Source organism: Cololabis saira, chromosome 11 (genome assembly GCF_033807715.1).
Source record: "Cololabis saira isolate AMF1-May2022 chromosome 11, fColSai1.1, whole genome shotgun sequence".
In the NCBI taxonomy this organism is placed as follows: domain Eukaryota; kingdom Metazoa; phylum Chordata; class Actinopteri; order Beloniformes; family Belonidae; genus Cololabis; species Cololabis saira.
Window position 1 is genome coordinate 570,484 of NC_084597.1, and position 14,000 is coordinate 584,483.

A 14,000-nucleotide genomic window follows, 5' to 3' on the forward strand; every position below is an offset into this window, starting at 1 on the left:
AATGCCTATGTTTTTAGGCCTATGTTATTGTAGTAATTAGGAGGCTTAAAACTATTTTTTTTTTAGCCTGGTACATACTGTAGTAGATTTGGATACAGCCACTTTAAATACCCCCAAAATGTTAAATAAGCCCATTTCTGACATTCTACCTAGTCTATTGTTGGAAAGTGAAAGGTTGCAGCAGCATTTTATACAAAAACTGTATGCAGCCAATAAGTGTACAAAGAATTTTAATGATGGCAATAACAGGTTGAATAGAGTTGTGTCTTTCTGCTCACAATCTAAAAAAAAAAAAAAAAGACACATTATTCTCAAGTAATCATGCAAGAAAATATATTTTATTAAAATAACAACAATCATAAATATTATAAACTTTATTTATAGAGCAAGAATGCAGCCCAAACTGCTTAAACAAAGCAATATCAGATGCAACAAAACAACAGTTAAAAACAACACGTCCGCCCGTCCGTCCAAGTCGATCCGCCCCAGGTGTCCCCCCACGGAGCCCCGCCGCCGCCGGGCAGGCCGACCTCCGACGTCGGCTGCCGCTCTGGCGGCGGTGTATTCCTCCGGAACGCACGGTGTTTCTCAAACCCTTTTCATCCACGCTGCGGAGCTCGCGGTTGAACCCCCAGTTCCAGCAGACCCACACCAACCCAGAAAACGGTGTGTCGAGGCGGGGTGGGGTTCGGTCGCTCCCGAGGTTCCCCGCACGGGGGCTGCCGAGACGTCGGCACGCCCAGCGGGGGTCGGCCCAGCGGGGTCTGCCCAGCGCGTCGGCCGACATTTGATGCAAATAATAATAGGATCACCACTGATTTAGTGAAAGGTGACCAAAATCTGCAGTTGAATTAAACATATGACAGTGAACGTCATAAACACATTGATTTCCACATGTTATGATAGCATAATATTTATGTATATGAAGCGACCAGTAACCATGGCAACATAAACGCGTTCACTGCCATCAACGCCAAACTCCATAAGCGGAACGGAGACAACTAAACAGACAACGGTACAAAATACTATACTGCTTATGGAAAACTCAAGTTGCCACAATTATTTACATCTCACAGCGTTTGCAGAGACTTCGGCATAGTTTACACAACACATAAATACGCCAGAATCGGATTATGAGCCTGCCAAGTCGTCAATGTGTGCAGGGCTTAATTTGAGGGGGAGCAAACCGGAGCGCGCTCCGGTACACCTGTAACAAATAAATATATACTTTTTACGCACCGCTGCGCGCTCATATCAATTCCAAAAACACAATAAACAGCACAACGACATAATGGTAAAATGTATACAAGTAGTACATCTATGTGGCTTAAAAAGGACAGTTGGGTTGCTTAATGTGTCTCACACAGCGCATCTGTGTGTGTGTGCTGTTTTATGTTTCTTCGTTCCATGCGTAAAAGCCAAAAGCGCACTGCGATGGGCAATCTCCAGCTGTGTGTGTGTGTGTGTGTGTGTGTGTGTGTGTGTGTGTGTGTGTGTGTGTGTGTGTGTGTGTGTGTGTTGCGCTTTTTTTTTTCTCTCGCACCGGAGCCACTGCGCTCCGGGACCTCCCACTTTACAGAATGCAGCGAGGAGATGATGCTTGGACGTAAAATTGAATAAGTGTCACGCCACTTACTATTCGGCTTATAAACGGTAGCGTTTCAATACAGATTAATCAATATTTCACTCAAACTGTCCCCTGAGGTGTCAAACTGTCATGGCCGCCGTACAGACGTGTCTCGCTCAATGATGATTGGCGATCACTGCTGCTCAACAGCGCTCAATGATTGGCGGGTTGAGCGCTCTCTCTGCTGAACAGAGCTCAACCATTGGTCGGCATAGGGACTTGGCTGGGAGATCGCCTGGGAATACCAGGTGCTGTAAGCTTTTTCAACCAGCAGAGAGCGCTCTCGCTTAATCTACCCACACATATTTCAACATGGTAACAGCGACAGCTCACGTCCTAAAGTGTTTTGCACATGGTTAAGGCACTTTAACTCCAACAAATATGCGCTTCTAAATTATTATCACCAACAAATCAATGACTTATATTATATGACTTATATTCAACTCCATATAAGAGGTATTTCAAGCTGCAGCTACAGCTTACGGCCATACCAGCCTGGATGCGCCCGATCTCGTCTGATCTCGGAAGCTAAGCAGGGTCGGGCCTGGTTAGTACTTGGGTGGGAGACCGCCTGGGAATACCAGGTGCTGTAAGCATTTTCAACCAGCAGAGAGCGCTCTCGCTTAATCTACCCACACATATTTCAACGTGGTAACTGCGACAGCTCACGTCCTAAAGTGTTTTGCACATGGTTAAGGCACTTTAACTCCAACAAATAAAACCAACAAATCAATGACTTATATTCTATGACTTATCTTCAACTCCATATAAGAGGTATTTCAAGCTGCAGCTTCTGCTTACAGCCATACCAGCCTGGATGCGCCCGATCTCGTCTGATCTCGGAAGCTAAGCAGGGTCGGGCCTGGTTAGTACTTGGGTGGGAGACCGCCTGGGAATACCAGGTGCTGTAAGCATTTTCAACCAGCAGAGAGCGCTCTCGCTTAATCTACCCACACATATTTCAACGTGGTAACTGCGACAGCTCACGTCCTAAAGTGTTTTGCACATGGTTAAGGCACTTTAACTCCAACAAATAAAACCAACAAATCAATGACTTATATTCTATGACTTATCTTCAACTCCATATAAGAGGTATTTCAAGCTGCAGCTTCTGCTTACAGCCATACCAGCCTGGATGCGCCCGATCTCGTCTGATCTCGGAAGCTAAGCAGGGTCGGGCCTGGTTAGTACTTGGATGGGAGACCGCCAGGGAATACCAGGTGCTCTAACCTTTTTCAACCTGCAGAGAACGCTCTCGCTTAATCTACCCACATATATTTCAACGTGGTAACAGCGACAGCTCACGTCCTAAAGTGTTTTGAACATGGTTAAGGCACTTTAACTCCAACAAATAAGCGCTTCTAAATTATTATCACCAACAAATCAATGACTTATATTATATGACTTATCTTCAACTCCATATAAGAGGTATTTCAAGCTGCAGCTTCTGCTTACGGCCATACCACCCTGGATGTGCCCGATCTCGTCTGATCTCGGAAGCTAAGCAGGGTCGGGCCTGGTTAGTACTTGGATGGGAGACCGCCTGGGGATACCAGGTGCTGTAAGCTCTTTCAACCAGCAGAGAGCGCTCTCGCTTAATCTACCCACACATATTTCAACGTGGTAACAGCGACAGCTCACGTCCTAAAGTGTTTTGCACATGGTTAAGGCACTTTAACGCCAACAAATAAGCGCTTCTAAATTATTATCACCAACAAATCAATGACTTATAATATATGACTTATCTTCAACTCCATATAAGAAGTATTTCAAGCTGAAGCTTCAGCTTACGGCCATACCATCCTGGATGCGCCCGATCTCGTCTGATCTCGGAAGCTAAGCATGGTCAGGCCTGGTTAGTACTTGGATGGGAGACAGCCTGGGAATACCAGGTGCTGTAAGCTTTTTCAACCAGCAGAGAGCGCTCTCGCTTAATCTACCGACACATATTTCAACGTGGTAAGAGCGACAGCTCACGTCCTAAAGTGTTTTGCACATGGTTAAGGCACTTTAACTCCAACAAATAAAACCAACAAATCAATGACCTATATTCTATGACTTATCTTCAACTCCATATAAGAGGTATTTCAAGCTGCAGCTACTGCTTATGGCCATACCAGCCTGGATGCGCCCGATCTCGTCTGATCTCGGAAGCTAAGCAGGGTCGGGCCTGGTTAGTACTTGGATGGGAGACCGCCTGGGAATACCAGGAGCTGTAAGCATTTTCAACCAGCAGAGAGCACTCTCGCTTAATCTACCCACACATATTTCAACGTGGTAACAGCGACAGCTCACGTTCTAAAGTGTTTTTCACATGGTTAAGGCACCTTAACTCCAACAAATAAACGCTTCTAAATTATTATCACCAACAAATCAATGACTTATATTATATGACTTATCTTCAACTCCATATAAGAGGTATTTCAAGCAGCAGCTTCTGCTTACGGCCATACCAGCCTGGATGCGCCCGATCTCGTCTGATCTCGGAAGCTAAGCAGGGTCGGGCCTGGTTAGTACTTGGATGGGAGACCGCCTGGGAATACCAGGTGCTGTAAGCTTTTTCAACCAGCAGAGAGCGCTCTCACTTAATCTACCCACACATATTTCAACGTGGTAACAGCGACAGCTCACGTCCTAAAGTGTTTTGCACATGGTTAAGGCACTTTAACTCCAACAAATAAAACCAACAAATCAATGACTTATATTCTATGACTTATCTTCAACTCCATATAAGAGGTATTTCAAGCTGCAGCTTCTGCTTACGGCCATACCAGCTTGAATGCGCCAGATCTCGTCTGATCTCGGAAGCAAAGCAGGGTCGGGCCTGGTTAGTACTTGGATGGGAGACCGCCTGGGAATACCAGGTGCTGTAAGCTTTTTCAACCAGCAGAGAGCGCTCTCGCTTAATCTACCCACACATATTTCAACGTGGTAACAGCGACAGCTCACGTCCTAAAGTGTTTTGCACATGGTTAAGGCACTTTAACTCCAACAAATAAAACCAACAAATCAATGACCTATATTCTATGACTTATCTTCAACTCCATATAAGAGGTATTTCAAGCTGCAGCTACTGCTTATGGCCATACCAGCCTGGATGCGCCCGATCTCGTCTGATCTCGGAAGCTAAGCAGGGTCGGGCCTGGTTAGTACTTGGATGGGAGACCGCCTGGGAATACCAGGAGCTGTAAGCATTTTCAACCAGCAGAGAGCACTCTCGCTTAATCTACCCACACATATTTCAACGTGGTAACAGCGACAGCTCACGTTCTAAAGTGTTTTTCACATGGTTAAGGCACCTTAACTCCAACAAATAAACGCTTCTAAATTATTATCACCAACAAATCAATGACTTATATTATATGACTTATCTTCAACTCCATATAAGAGGTATTTCAAGCAGCAGCTTCTGCTTACGGCCATACCAGCCTGGATGCGCCCGATCTCGTCTGATCTCGGAAGCTAAGCAGGGTCGGGCCTGGTTAGTACTTGGATGGGAGACCGCCTGGGAATACCAGGTGCTGTAAGCTTTTTCAACCAGCAGAGAGCGCTCTCACTTAATCTACCCACACATATTTCAACGTGGTAACAGCGACAGCTCACGTCCTAAAGTGTTTTGCACATGGTTAAGGCACTTTAACTCCAACAAATAAAACCAACAAATCAATGACTTATATTCTATGACTTATCTTCAACTCCATATAAGAGGTATTTCAAGCTGCAGCTTCTGCTTACGGCCATACCAGCCTGGCCACGCCCTCTGACTTCCTGTTTGTGCAGGAAGAGTGACGTGGCAGTTTGGTTCATGGTGGATGAAGGAGAGACAAAGTTCAGATTGGAAAACAAACGAAAAAGGCTCAGAGAAGTGGAGAACAACAACACCTCCCCCGGCAGCAGTTGCTGCAGGGGGGCTACTCCAAGGGAGTATAAAAAAACTAAAACGGATTACTCGGTGATGAAGGTGGATCACGGACTGGACATGAGCTCAGCTATGACGGACAAAATGGAGTCGGAGGGGATCCCAAGGCAAAAGATGGCCCGCGCAATGGTCGGAGCAGGAGAGAAAGAGAAGAGAGCGGGAGAGGGGCCCGAGGCAGAGAAAGTGGAGAAGAGGAGGACGGGAGGACAACACAGCGGAGCGGTGTGGAAGGGGGCAGAGGAGGAGACGGCAGCAAGGGTGGCGGAGCCGAGAGCTGCAAAAGAATGTTGGGATCAAGCGGAAGACCAGAAAAAACTTGTAGTAAATGTGGAGATAGAGGGAGATGATGCCATCTCCCTCATGGAACTCTTGAAAGCTGTGAGTGTTACATGCGGTCGTGTCGTTGGCTGCCGAGTAAAGGCGGACAGAAAGTGGGAACTAACAATGGGCAACCCGCACGGGAAAAACAGACTGTTAGATGGTTTCAAGATAAGAGATTCGCGAGTGATCGCCTCTGAAATAATGAAGGACACGAGAGTGGTCTCATTTTTAAGTCTTCCTATTTATATCACTGATGAGCAGATTTTCACAAAGCTGGCACATTGGGGAGTAGAGCCGGTCTCACCAATCAAGAAGAGAAAATGGCCTGGCACGGACATATTCGACGGCACCAGGTTCCTGAAAGTCAGGTTCCCAGAGTCGGTGGCGGCTCTGCCGTATAGCACGAAATTTGACACGCTCGAGGGTCCGGAGTATTTCAGGATCATCCATAACAACCAAATGAGGGTGTGCAGACTGTGCCTACAGCAGGGGCACATTCTGCGGGAATGTCCTGAGTTCCTGTGTTACAAATGTAACAAACAAGGACACTATGCAAGAGAATGTGCACGCATGACGGAACGAACCGGCGGAGAGCAGGAGGAGAAGGAGGAGAAGGAGGAGACGGAGGAGTTGGTGGAGGAGAGCGAGGCAGAAAAGAAGGAGGCGGCGGAGGAAGAGGAGGAGGAGGAAGACGGAGAAGGAGAGGTTGAGAGCCTGGTGGGGGACATGGAGGAGGAAGCGGTGGAGGAATCGATGGAGGAAGCAGGGAGTGACGAGGGAGGAGATGTCGCAGAGGATGCAAAGGAGGGGAGCAGTGGAGATGAGGAGGAACGAGGCGGACAAGATTGGGGTGAAGGACAAAGCAGCGGGGGGTCGCTTCCTTGTGCGCAGCAGAGAGTCACCAGGCGGGGTGGTGAGAATCCTGCTGAGACGGAGGACGTGGAGACCGGAAACGGAGCGAGGGGGATATCGAGGAAAAGATCAGGTACGAGAAAAGGGCGAGCACAGAAGAAACGTATGCACAATGAGGAAACTTCTAATATCCAGCGGTGATGGTCCGTTTCTCCTCCTTATCATGGTTTTAATGCCAATAACAGTGGCATCCATTAATGCAAACGGGTTGAGAGACAAGACGAAGTTCGAAAGCATGATAAGATTAAGTAAGGCGGATGTAATATGCTTACAAGAAACTCATTGGGATGCAGTAACGGAGCGAGACATGATAAAGCTGTGGGATGGGGAATGCTTCTCTAGCCATGGAACTAACATTGCAAGGGGAGTGGCGATTTTGTGTAAAAGGGACAGTGGAATTAAGGCCACGATGAGGGCTAAAGATGGAGAAGGAAGATGGATTAATATAGATTGTGTAGCTCAGGATGTGAATTATAATATTTTAAATGTCTATGCACCGAATACAGAAGGCGATCGCACAGCCTTCTTTAGGAAATTTTATAAAATAGCCGAAAAGTGTGATGTTATAATAGGAGATTTTAATGTGAAATTGTGTCATCTGGATATAAACGAAAGTTGTGTATGGAGACAAGATGCCTCAAGAAAGGTTCTAAATGACTTTATGATGGTTAACAACTGGTGCGACGTATGGAGAGTGAAAAATCCTGATAAGAGGCAATATTCAAGGGCGCAAGTGGTTCAAGGGGTTCTAAAACGAACCAGAATTGATTTGTGCTTAACGAAGACATCGCATATACGATTATTTAATAATGTGGATTATAAATGGATACACTTAAGCGATCACGCCATACTATCATTAGAAATGGGGGAACAGGAAGAGAAAAGGGGAGGGGGGACATGGCACTTAAATGCACATCTCTTGTACGATGTGAATTATAATAGAGCCATTAGGCAACTAATTTTGAGCGTAAGCTCACAACCGGGTTTTGAAACGAATATAATACAAGGCTGGGAGGACTTGAAGACAAAAATAAAAGGGAAATCCATACAATATGCGAAAAGGTTTCGGGCGAGACAACAGAAGAAAGAAAGAATGCTAAGAGCAGAAATCGAAAAGGTTGAGAGACAGAAAGGCTCGGAGGGGAATAAGTTAATAAGATTGCATACCGAGTTAAAAGAGTTGGAGAGGTTGAAATGCGAAGGGGCTATATTAAGGAGCAAAGCGCAGTATGCGGTGGAAGGAGAAAAAAATACCGGCTTCTTCCTGAACTTGGAAAAAAGAAGGCAAAACAAATGCTACATAGCGGAAGTGATGAATGAAAAGGGAGAGACAACAGCTGACTTTGTAGAGATCTTAGAGACAGTCCAGAATTATTATACCCATCTTTTTGAAACAGAGGGGACAGATGATGGGATAACAGAGGAGATCCTGGCAAAATGTGAGATGAAGTTAGCTGAAGAAGACACACTCATGTGCGACCAGGAGATGAAGGAAGAGGATATTGATTTGGCAATAAAACAATTAGTACTAAATAAAAGTCCAGGTAGTGATGGACTAACAGCGAATTTTTATAAACAATTTAGTGATATATTGAAACCAATATTGTTACATTTATACAGAACAATAGAATTAACACAATCTGTGCCGGCATCTATGGCAAGAGGGATCATAACGATCATATATAAGAAAGGGGATAAACGAAATCTAGCCAATTATAGGCCTATAACACTACTAAACACGGATTACAAAATATTGATGAAAGTACTAGCAAACAGAATAAAACAGGTCGTGCACACTATTGTAGAGCCCTCTCAGGCTTATAGTGTGCCGGGAAGGGAAGTTTCAGATATTTTGAATACTGTCAGAGACACAGTAGAATTTTTGAAAACTACCAGCAAAGAGGGCATTCTGGTCTCACTGGACTTCAACAAAGCCTTTGATAGAGTCGAACACAAATTTATGTTCAAAGTTTTGGAGAGGGTGGGATTTGGAGCGCGTTTTCTCGGGTGGATTAGGTTAATGTACGCCAACGCCACTGGCAGTGTGAAGTGTAACGGGGTGGTTACCGATCCTTTTCCGCTTCGAAGGTCGGTGAGACAGGGATGTCCACTGTCCTCAATTTTGTATACAATAATCGTGGAAACACTGGGTGTCCTTATTAAAAAAGATTCAGAAATAAAAGGTATAGAATTACCTGGAGGGGAGATGTGCACCATACAACAGTTTGCTGATGACACCACGTTACTGATTAAAGACATAAATAGTGTACATAGAATAATAAACTTGGTAGAACGATATGGTAGAGCCTCAGGAGCTAAAATAAATCCAGATAAATCAGAAATCATGTTCATCAATATGAAGGGACCGCCGCAAAATGAATTACCGGTACAATTACAAGCAGAACATATCAAAATATTGGGTACATACATTGGGGTAAACAGTGAAACGGCCAGGGACATGACATGGACTAGTATAATTAAAAGGATAGAAGCAATTTTGTGCTATTGGCGAATGAGGAACCTGAAGCTCAATGGGAAGGTGGTGGTATTAAATAGCTTGGTAATGTCTAAAATATATTATGCACTCACGGTGATAGATCTACCCTTATGGGCACTAAACAAACTAAATGAGATTATGACAGTTTTCTTGTGGGGGACAACGGTGGGGAAAATCGCAAGAAAAACATTAATAGGGAAATATGAAGAGGGAGGGCTAAAATTACTAGACATAGAAAGTAAGAAAAATGCTTTCAGGATTAAATTGGTCAGAAAATATCTGTACGATGACACGGCTTACGGCTGGAAGGGTCTTATGCAGTTTTTTTTAAATCGAGTGCTCGGAATAGGAGATTTTGTCCTGCTTATGAAACCGAAGAGGCCGATGACAGCGGGAGTCCCATTATTTTATAGGGAGGTCCTCGAAGCACAAGCTGGCTTCCTGGAGCATATAGAATATGAGGCGAATTCTATAAGCCTAATAAGAGAACTGCCGATATTTTTAAATAAATATATAAAGAAAGAAGATAAAATGTTGTATAATAACAAAATGATAAGAGCTGGACTAGTACAGCTGAAAGATATAATGTATGAATTTGTGCCCGGTTTTTTGCCGACGCAGGCCGTGGTGGATAGTATAAGGGAAGTTGATTATAATTCAACATACACGGTCATAGAGAATTATTATAAGACTATTCAGAGAAGTATCCCACAACAATGGAGAAGGCTGATAGAAACAGGTACAGCTAGAGATAGGACAAGCAAACTCCCAGAGCTGGGAATTAAGCGAGAGGGGGAAAACAAGAGCTTCAGTCTGATCTCCTGCAAGGAAATCTACGAGCGTTTTTTAGTGAACGTCACGAAATCACCGGCCTCCTTGTCGTATTGGAGCAAGGTCTTTCCACAGAAAGAGGGGTGGAAAATATGGGAGAAATGGAAAGTACAGGGTAACAGCATCGAGGCTGAGGACAATGATTTCAAAATAAGACACAATAAAATTTTTACTAATGTGGTTTTACATCAACTGGATAAAGCTGTAGACAGAGATTGTGATGTTTGTGGCTTATTGCCGGAAACGCTGATGCGTATGTTTGATATTTGTCCTGAGTTATCTGGCTTTTTTGGGTTATTGAAGAAATGTCTAATAGAAAAATTGGGAATGGTGTGGGACGGAAGGGATTCATGGGAGTTTTTTCTTTTATTTGGAAACTGGCAATACAGTAAAATTAGAAACGAAATGCTGTGCAGATTTATGTTGAGCCATGCACGCTGGGCAATAAGGGCACGAAGAAACAAGGCACATTACGAACGAAGGGTTATTGCAATATGGCCGATTTTTCAAAACATAGTAAAGAAACAGATTCGATACAGGTTGATACATGGGGTAGACCATTTTGAACGACTGTATGTGAAGGATGCCAATCTGCTATCCCTTGATAAAGACAAGAGGATTGTGTGGAATTGGTAGCTCTTTTTGGACTGTGTAGTTGGGAAATTGTGTGTTTAAAAAAAAAAAAAAAAAAAAAAAAAAAAAAAAGAAAAAAAAAAAAATTTGCTACTTCATCTTTTGAAAATTGTGCACGGTGATCATATAGTTGGAATGATTTTTCACCCTGTGGGATGGCTGAACGAATGATGCTGGGTTTTGAAATGCCACTATGTGCAAATCAGGTTTGTTTTTGTAATTCGAGTGCTGATGTTGTTTTTCTTTTCTTTTGAAAAAAGGACCTGAGTGTAAATGTCACAGAGAGAGGAAAATGTGTTGGAAATGGATACTGTAAACAAAAATATATTTTTTTTGTAAATATATTTTCATAATAAAAGACAAAAAAAAAAAAAAAAAATGCGCCAGATCTCGTCTGATCTCGGAAGCTAAGCAGGGTCGGGCCTGGTTAGTACTTGGATGGGAGACCGCCTGGGAATACCAGGTGCTGTAAGCTTTTTCAACCAGCAGAGAGCGCTCTCGCTTAATCTACCCACACATATTTCAACGTGGTAACAGCGACAGCTCACGTCCTAAAGTGTTTTGCACATGGTTAAGGCACTTTAACTCCAACAAATAAAACCAACAAATCAATGACTTATATTCTATGACTTATCTTCAACTCCATATAAGAGGTATTTCAAGCTGCAGCTTCTGCTTACAGCCATACCAGCCTGGATGCGCCCGATCTCGTCTGATCTCGGAAGCTAAGCAGGGTCGGGCCTGGTTAGTACTTGGATGGGAGACCGCCGGGGAATACCAGGTGCTGTAACCTTTTTCAACCTGCAGAGAACGCTCTCGCTTAATCTACCCACATATATTTCAACGTGGTAACAGCGACAGCTCACGTCCTAAAGTGTTTTGCACATGGTTAAGGCACTTTAACTCCAACAAATAAGCGCTTCTAAATTATTATCACCAACAAATCAATGACTTATATTATATGACTTATCTTCAACTCCATATAAGAGGTATTTCAAGCTGCAGCTTCTGCTTACGGCCATACCACCCTGGATGCGCCCGATCTCGTCTGATCTCGGAAGCTAAGCAGGGTCGGGCCTGGTTAGTACTTGGATGGGAGACCGCCTGGGAATACCAGGTGCTGTAAGCTTTTTCAACCAGCAGAGAGCGCTCTCGCTTAATCTACACACACATATTTCAACGTGGTAACAGCGACAGCTCACGTCCTAAAGTGTTTTGCACATGGTTAAGGCACTTTAACGCCAACAAATAAGCGCTTCTAAATTATTATCACCAACAAATCAATGACTTATATTATATGACTTATCTTCAACTCCATATAAGAAGTATTTCAAGCTGCAGCTTCAGCTTACGGCCATACCATCCTGGATGCGCCCGATCTCGTCTGATCTCGGAAGCTAAGCAGGGTCAGGCCTGGTTAGTACTTGGATGGGAGACAGCCTGGGAATACCAGGTGCTGTAAGCTTTTTCAACCAGCAGAGAGCGCTCTCGCTTAATCTACCCACACATATTTCAACGTGGTAACAGCGACAGCTCACGTCCTAAAGTGTTTTGCACATGGTTAAGGCACTTTAACTCCAACAAATAAAACCAACAAATCAATGACTTATATTCTATGACTTATCTTCAACTCCATATAAGAGGTATGTCAAGCTGCAGCTTCTGCTTACGGCCATACCAGCCTGGATGCGCCAGATCTCGTCTGATCTCGGAAGCTAAGCAGGGTCGGGCGTGGTTAGTACTTGGATGGGAGACCGCCTGGGAATACCAGGTGCTGTAAGCTTTTTCAACCAGCAGAGAGCGCTCTCGCTTAATCTACCCACACAAATTTCAACGTGGTAACAGCGACAGCTCACGTCCTAAAGTGTTTTGCACATGGTTAAGGCACTTTAACTCCAACAAATAAGCGCTTCTAAATTATTATCACCAACAAATCAATGACTTATATTATATGACTTATCTTCAACTCCATATAAGAGGTATTTCAAGCTGCAGCTTCAGCTTACGGCCATACCAGCCTGGATGCGCCCGATCTAGTCTGATCTCGGAAGCTAAGCAGGGTCGGGCCTGGTTAGTACTTGGATGGGAGACCGCCTGGGAATACCAGGTGCTGTAAGCTTTTTCAACCAGCAGAGAGCGCTCTCGCTTAATCTACCCACACATATTTCAACGTGTTAACAGCGACAGCTCACGTCCTAAAGTGTTTTGCACATGGTTAAGGCACTTTAACTCCAACAAATAAAACCAACAAATCAATGACTTATATTCTATGACTTATCTTCAACTCCATATAAGAGGTATTTCAAGCTGCAGCTTCTGCTTACGGCCATACCAGCCTGGATGCGCCCGATCTCGTCTGATCTCGGAAGCTAAGCAGGGTCGGGCCTGGTTAGTACTTGGATGGGAGACCGCCTGGGAATACCAGGTGCTGTAAGCTTTTTCAACCTGCAGAGAGCGCTCTCGCTTAATCTACCCACACATATTTCAACGTGGTAACAGCGACAGCTCACGTCCTAAAGTGTTTTGCACATGGTTAAGGCACTTTAACTCCAACAAATAAAACCAACAAATCAATGACTTATATGCTATGACTTATCTTCAACTCCATATAAGAGGTATTTCAAGCTGCAGCTTCTGCTTACGGCCATACCAGCCTGGATGCGCCCGATCTTGTCTGATCTCGGAAGCTAAGCAGGTTCGGGCCTGGTTAGTACTTGGATGGGAGACCGCCTGGGAATACCAGGTGCTGTAAGCTTTTTCAACCAGCAGAGAACGCTCTCTCGCTTAATCTAGCCACACATATTTCAACGTGGTAACAGCGACAGCTCACGTCCTAAAGTGTTTTTCACATGGTTAAGGCACGCTAACTCCAACAAATAAGCGCTTCTAAATTATTATCACCAACAAATCAATGACTTATATTCTATGACTTATCTTCAACTCCATATAAGAGGTATTTCAAGCTGCAGCTTCTGCTTATGGCCATACCAGCCTGGATGCGCCCGATCTCGTCTGATCTCGGAAGCTAAGCAGGGTCGGGCCTGGTTAGTACTTGGATGGGAGACAGCCTGGGAATACCAGGTGCTGTAAGCTTTTTCAACCTGCAGAGAGCGCTCTCGCTTAATCTACCCACACATATTTCAACGTGGTAACAGCTACAGCTCACGTCCTAAAGGGTTTTGCACATGGTTAAGGCACTTTAACTCCAACAAATAAAACCAACAAATCAATGACTTATATGCTATGACTTATCTTCAACT

At 44.3% G+C, this 14,000-nt stretch overlaps 18 non-coding genes across 18 annotated transcripts; all 18 read left to right on the forward strand.

Annotated features, from left to right (window-relative positions):
• Nucleotides 1–2,104: 2,104 nt before the first annotated feature.
• Nucleotides 2,105–2,223, forward strand: LOC133455570 (5S ribosomal RNA). The gene has a single exon (XR_009783530.1). It is a non-coding gene; the product is annotated as a 5S ribosomal RNA (ribosomal RNA).
• Nucleotides 2,224–2,422: 199 nt separating this feature from the next.
• LOC133455576 (5S ribosomal RNA) lies at nucleotides 2,423–2,541 on the forward strand. The gene has a single exon (XR_009783535.1). It is a non-coding gene; the product is annotated as a 5S ribosomal RNA (ribosomal RNA).
• A 199-nt stretch (nucleotides 2,542–2,740) lies between these two features.
• LOC133455789 (5S ribosomal RNA) lies at nucleotides 2,741–2,859 on the forward strand. Its single transcript, XR_009783728.1, has one exon. It is a non-coding gene; the product is annotated as a 5S ribosomal RNA (ribosomal RNA).
• A 217-nt stretch (nucleotides 2,860–3,076) lies between these two features.
• LOC133455579 (5S ribosomal RNA) lies at nucleotides 3,077–3,195 on the forward strand. The gene has a single exon (XR_009783538.1). It is a non-coding gene; the product is annotated as a 5S ribosomal RNA (ribosomal RNA).
• Nucleotides 3,196–3,412: 217 nt separating this feature from the next.
• LOC133455787 (5S ribosomal RNA) lies at nucleotides 3,413–3,531 on the forward strand. The gene has a single exon (XR_009783726.1). It is a non-coding gene; the product is annotated as a 5S ribosomal RNA (ribosomal RNA).
• A 199-nt stretch (nucleotides 3,532–3,730) lies between these two features.
• Nucleotides 3,731–3,849, forward strand: LOC133455681 (5S ribosomal RNA). Its single transcript, XR_009783630.1, has one exon. It is a non-coding gene; the product is annotated as a 5S ribosomal RNA (ribosomal RNA).
• A 217-nt stretch (nucleotides 3,850–4,066) lies between these two features.
• Nucleotides 4,067–4,185, forward strand: LOC133455848 (5S ribosomal RNA). Its single transcript, XR_009783771.1, has one exon. It is a non-coding gene; the product is annotated as a 5S ribosomal RNA (ribosomal RNA).
• A 199-nt stretch (nucleotides 4,186–4,384) lies between these two features.
• LOC133455745 (5S ribosomal RNA) lies at nucleotides 4,385–4,503 on the forward strand. The gene has a single exon (XR_009783688.1). It is a non-coding gene; the product is annotated as a 5S ribosomal RNA (ribosomal RNA).
• Nucleotides 4,504–4,702: 199 nt separating this feature from the next.
• Nucleotides 4,703–4,821, forward strand: LOC133455682 (5S ribosomal RNA). Its single transcript, XR_009783631.1, has one exon. It is a non-coding gene; the product is annotated as a 5S ribosomal RNA (ribosomal RNA).
• A 217-nt stretch (nucleotides 4,822–5,038) lies between these two features.
• On the forward strand, nucleotides 5,039–5,157 carry LOC133455849 (5S ribosomal RNA). Its single transcript, XR_009783772.1, has one exon. It is a non-coding gene; the product is annotated as a 5S ribosomal RNA (ribosomal RNA).
• Nucleotides 5,158–11,414: 6,257 nt separating this feature from the next.
• Nucleotides 11,415–11,533, forward strand: LOC133455728 (5S ribosomal RNA). The gene has a single exon (XR_009783673.1). It is a non-coding gene; the product is annotated as a 5S ribosomal RNA (ribosomal RNA).
• A 217-nt stretch (nucleotides 11,534–11,750) lies between these two features.
• On the forward strand, nucleotides 11,751–11,869 carry LOC133455547 (5S ribosomal RNA). The gene has a single exon (XR_009783509.1). It is a non-coding gene; the product is annotated as a 5S ribosomal RNA (ribosomal RNA).
• Nucleotides 11,870–12,086: 217 nt separating this feature from the next.
• On the forward strand, nucleotides 12,087–12,205 carry LOC133455744 (5S ribosomal RNA). The gene has a single exon (XR_009783687.1). It is a non-coding gene; the product is annotated as a 5S ribosomal RNA (ribosomal RNA).
• Nucleotides 12,206–12,404: 199 nt separating this feature from the next.
• On the forward strand, nucleotides 12,405–12,523 carry LOC133455767 (5S ribosomal RNA). The gene has a single exon (XR_009783708.1). It is a non-coding gene; the product is annotated as a 5S ribosomal RNA (ribosomal RNA).
• Nucleotides 12,524–12,740: 217 nt separating this feature from the next.
• Nucleotides 12,741–12,859, forward strand: LOC133455666 (5S ribosomal RNA). The gene has a single exon (XR_009783616.1). It is a non-coding gene; the product is annotated as a 5S ribosomal RNA (ribosomal RNA).
• Nucleotides 12,860–13,058: 199 nt separating this feature from the next.
• Nucleotides 13,059–13,177, forward strand: LOC133455851 (5S ribosomal RNA). Its single transcript, XR_009783773.1, has one exon. It is a non-coding gene; the product is annotated as a 5S ribosomal RNA (ribosomal RNA).
• Nucleotides 13,178–13,376: 199 nt separating this feature from the next.
• On the forward strand, nucleotides 13,377–13,495 carry LOC133455555 (5S ribosomal RNA). Its single transcript, XR_009783516.1, has one exon. It is a non-coding gene; the product is annotated as a 5S ribosomal RNA (ribosomal RNA).
• Nucleotides 13,496–13,714: 219 nt separating this feature from the next.
• On the forward strand, nucleotides 13,715–13,833 carry LOC133455743 (5S ribosomal RNA). Its single transcript, XR_009783686.1, has one exon. It is a non-coding gene; the product is annotated as a 5S ribosomal RNA (ribosomal RNA).
• The last annotated feature ends 167 nt before the right edge of the window (nucleotides 13,834–14,000 follow it).